The following is a 5,095-nucleotide window of genomic DNA, read 5'->3' as shown; positions in this document are numbered from 1 at the left end:
TGATTATAGTTTGTTGTGTCATGGGTATTTTAGAGGAGAACTGTTTATGTGTAGACTTTGTGCTTTATCCACCCTTAAAAAGAGCACTCTAGTTAGCTTTGCAGTTCTCTAATATTGCCCCGCTGTTAATTTGGACAGTTAAGAACATAGAGAAATTGATGCAGCAGAACCATATATGCCCTTTTTTTATTCAACGCATTTCTTTGTTTATCAAAACCTGGCATCTACGTTACTCACAGTGCAAGTCGACTGCCGGTGATTGGCTGCGGCGTTCGAAGGCCGGCGCTCCAATTTAACTAGTGACTGTGTTGTTTGGTGATGTTTGTTTACATATTGCGTTCTCCTTGTTCCACAGATGTTGACATTTGCAGCTTTGTCATTTTCACAAACACTAGGTGTATGAGTCTGCAAAGTGTGACGAGATGAAGAATGAAAAAACGCACGTGTAAACATCATATGTAAAATGCATATCATCGACAAACAACAATACAAAGGATGCTGACTCAAAATATACATATTTTTATCCAGCCCCGCAGCAGAATTGGAAACATAGTGCCTTTTGTGATAAAAATGCTTTACCTACATCTTGTACTCTGTCAGCTGTGTAACACCTGTTGCTGATTCATGAAATAGCTGGCGACAGTCAAAACACAGGCGTGCACCGCCTACCTAATAGCAAGCCTCAAAAACAAGTGATTGCCTTACATAACAAACTGTTATGGTGAATGCACAAGCGTGGCTGCCGTCGTGTTGTGTGTTGAGGATTTACTGCATCAGATAGAGTATAAGTTGTTACTGAACCACATGCATATAATTCATAGGCGGTTATATGACAGTGGCTTTGACGTTGCCCACTAGTTTGAGGACGTCTTAAAGCCTTGAATTTGGAATTAGGCTGTCACTATCTTGTTTTTTTGAAACCATACATGAAGAGCAAGAGGTGGATCTGACTATGAACTCAAGGACAGTACTCACGCCTGTATGGTGGTGACTTGTCAATCACAAGGTAGCCCCACCCTAAAATCTACCCAACTTTGTCATCTATTTTAATGAAGACCATGCTTTATTGAAAAAGTCTTGAAACTAGTGATTGAGATCATAAACTCATTAGGAAAATGTTTGCTGAGGTAACAGATCAAGAAAGAAGTAGGACCATGTTATCTTAGACTTCTATACAATTAAACTTATTTTTGTGCCCTTGGAATTTGCCCCCTGCTGGTCACCAGGAAAAATTAAGGCTTAAAGCACTTGTACTGGCTTCACTTTCCAGACAACAAAACTGCTCTATATTATCATTGAATAGCACTTCTTATGGCATTCAGTCAAAGTCCTTATAAGCAGATCTCACCACTCTGCAGCCATCTTGGTAACGCCCACGGGCAGTTATGTCAGACTAACAAGACCAGACTGCCATCTCCACAACAAGCTCAATGGTCACGAGCCATAAAAAACTGCATGCATAGAATCACCAGACAAATCTTGTAAAAAGAAAACACACATGTGCACAGTTTCACGACACTGTGCTTGTAACAGTGCAACAACATGTTGTGCTGGATGTTTCAAAGTTCAGCTTTTGTGTTAAACAGCCGTCATCTTGGGCAGAATTTTCCTTTAGATTTCTATTCAGGATTCTGTAAGTGTCTTTCCCCTTTCATGGTTTACTGTCAACACACAGCTTAAAACGCAGCATTGTGTTTGACGGTGTAAAAAGTGACAATTGACCTTACACTGGGTGCAAACTGAAAACCCCGAGTTAAACCTGACGTTACTTCGCTAACTCAGGCATCGTGACAAGATAACCTTATCAGTACTGAAACTGATGTGTGTTACTGTTCATGTAAGTGTGTTTAAAAACACAACTGTTTTAAAGACAAGGGTTCATTCTGAGAATTTTCATGTGTTCAGGATTTGACCTTTTTGACTGTCAAAGATCTTATTAACTATAGCATCAGGATTTAATGCAAGACTTTTCTATCAATAGTTTTAACTACTGCTGCTCCAAAGACCACCTCGTCTTTGGAGATTCTGATTTGTTTTTAAACTATTGCATTTCTCTTTTTTTGTACACATTTTTTGAGTTCTGAAGAGGTCAAACTATCTGTTAGTCCACAGGAAAAAAGCAAAAATGAATGAAAAGTCGCACAACAATCAAAGTAGTTGCACGTTTTTTCCCTCCTCTTTCTTATTCTTGTAATCATCTTGTGTCCTGACTCTCATTTTGGAAACTTAGGCTGTATAAGCACACTATCTTCTTGCAGTTTCACCAGTGGCGCCTGCTGCTCACCAGGTGGCACTGCAGCACTGCAGGAACGGCTGAATCTCCTACTGCATTCAGAGGAGATCACAGACTTTGATTTGCTTCTCAGACATCTCATATCTGTTCAGAAGCACTGCAGAGGATCCTGACTATTTTATTGTTTGTATTGCTTATGATTCTCAGTGTAGGTTGTTACAAAAACTGCCAGGATTCAGTGTAAAAATGTGTAAAGAGCTCATTTATTCAGCGTGATGATCCCTCCAGTTGCCTGTCGTAGTGACCTCGGCCGTACATGACATGCTCTAAAAGTAAGTGTTAGTCTTTCCCTCATATACCATAAGGCCGTTGCCATAGTAAGCTCATTCAGTCATGGTTTAAAGAGAGTTGAGTGGCTGGAGGATAATCAGAGCGAATCAGCCAAGGTTGTCCGAGGTGCCTTGGGAATTGTTGCTTTGTTAGAAATTATTAAAGTGTTCCCCCCCAGATCAAAACAGCCTCCCATTCACAGCTGACTGAAAGGCTTGGTCTGTGGCAAAAACCATTAGGAGAGCCCGTGAACTCAAAGCAATGTCTCCTGGCAGCTCGGCATTGCTCCTGGAGCAGCGAGCCATTGTTTATTCATCGCCACATTGGCATTCAAAGTGCATCCTCACTGTTCTCTCTCATAACCAACAAGTTGCAATTTTTATGCATGTGAAGGTTGAAGGCAAATTATTTATGGGAGACTGGACCTGAGGAAAGCGAACGGCCTCTAGCAAAATGGTTTACGTTGAGAGCAATCCTTTTCTATAGGCTATTGAATTCGCTGGATCACAGCAAGATATGCATGTATTATTCAGCTTTTCAGAGAAAGAATTGTTGCCCTGCTAGACAGCCATCTGCTTTTTGGACATTGTGATGCATTTGAGACATGGTACCTTTCAGGATCAGGTTAAAGTCTTATTTTTCAGCAGGGGGCAAATGAAATGAGTGGAGGGAAAAGGGGGCCTCTTCACTGTCCCTCCCTGTAGGTTTTCACCTTCTCCGCGCTGCAGCAAAGGTTTTTAAAGCAAGAAATATCTGAAGAGAAATTGCACCAGCCTGTCTTGATGTGTCTGAATTGGAAGAAATGTCGAGCAAGTTGAGGTTCAGCTGCGACGGGAAGGAACTTTAACCTGTGTGAAAAATTATTCAAGAACATCTGGTGTTGTCCAGATGCAGAGACGGGATGTGCGAGGCGTGTGGTGCCAAAGAGAAGCAGGTGCAAGGTGAAAGGACTGTCACCTCTCCAGGGGCTGCTGATCTGCAGGATAATAGTTGCCCTACACACTTACCAAGATGACTCTTTAGAGTTGAACAAAATTGTGCATTATAGACCCTTTACATTCTGGAGGAACAATTTAAAATCCTTAATGGTTCTGACTCTGACTGCAGTCGGCAGATCTATTAGTAATATAGCACATGGCAGTAGCTGTGTTTCTCTGGTTCGCGACACTTTAGTGGCTCCATGAACCATTTTTGGTTGTTCATTACAGTGTAATGTTCCATTACAAAACATTATTGGAACTTTATGAATGTACACTTCCTCATTGTTTCTTTGATGGATCTTGACTGTGAAGTGCAGAGCATATTTAAATAGTAAAATGGTGCTGTAGAAGCCTCCAATTGTAAAAAGGGAGAGAGAAAAAAAATCCTTTAACAAGAAATGAATCCTGCTGGGGCTTATTGTGGAATTCATAGTCATCTAAATATGGGTTGAATTCTTTTTTCCCCTTGTTAATATGTATAAAGAAGGGTTGTCTTTTCAAAAAATGTCGCCACTATATATAGACAGCAGCGTGTTATGGCTTGAAATTGTGCCTTAAAATAGATGTTTTAGTGAGCACATAAAGCAGTACCCCTGGTTATTACAAGCTAAAACATCAATTTCTGGTGCTTTCCCTTGTTCATGCGACAGAGGAAAAGTCTGATCCGCACCGCCACTCTGGCTCGATGCCACATTGTCCTCGGCGGTGACAATTCGGAGATGAGCTTCATAAGAGCTAAGGAAGAAGATGGCAGTTTCTACTTTTAGGCACGCTCCTGTTATCTTTTCAACATCTCACTGATTATGTAGTTAGGGGAAGCTGCAGCCTTCTCCGCCTGCAATCACCAGTGTTATTTCACATTTTGTATACTTGTTTGTAAGATGTAGTGTGGTGCCACTGATAAGGGAAAGTTCTTAGAGATCATCTGTGTCGCACTTAATTACCTAGTTAACATGACAATGGATTCCCATTTAATTTAAGTCACCAAGAGAACCTTGTTAGTACTTCAGATAACCAATTAGGCCCTGGCTATGGAAAGAAATATATATTTTATTCAAGTGTATCCATGGTTTTGAGAAATGAAAATCAGCTGCTTTTTTTTCGGGGGAGCTGTGGCGGCAGGGTGGAGGGAAGCAGGGACACAATGCTTAGTGATTGAATAAGTGATTAGACCTCAGGTTTACACAAAGGCTCCTCACTTGCAGTAATGGCTGCCTATTAGGGCTTAGTTCTCTAATTTGACATTCACATGCATATCAAAGTGACTAAGCTACTAGAAGACTGTGTGCTGGCCCATACAATGCCAGGCTGAGTTTGTGTTGCAAATAATGCTCTTGACCTTTAACTAATGAATAATAGCCTGAGAAACAGAATGTAATTATCCAAGGCATTACAGTTGGTTCAAAAGGTAACCACCAGCTGTGTAAGCTTTAGCCATGTGAATCCATTTGGGACATTTACCTGTGAATGATATATCCGTTATATTAGGGGCTGCATGGTTTTTAATGCTGAATGCAATATGATCATTTAGAGTTTTGCAAATTTGAAATCC

The sequence above is a fragment of the Stegastes partitus genome, unplaced genomic scaffold (assembly GCF_000690725.1).
Source record: "Stegastes partitus isolate 25-593 unplaced genomic scaffold, Stegastes_partitus-1.0.2 Scaffold574, whole genome shotgun sequence".
NCBI lineage: Eukaryota > Metazoa > Chordata > Actinopteri > Pomacentridae > Stegastes > Stegastes partitus.
The sequence above is the reverse complement of the archived record's forward strand: the minus strand, read 5'-3'. Positions refer to the sequence as shown.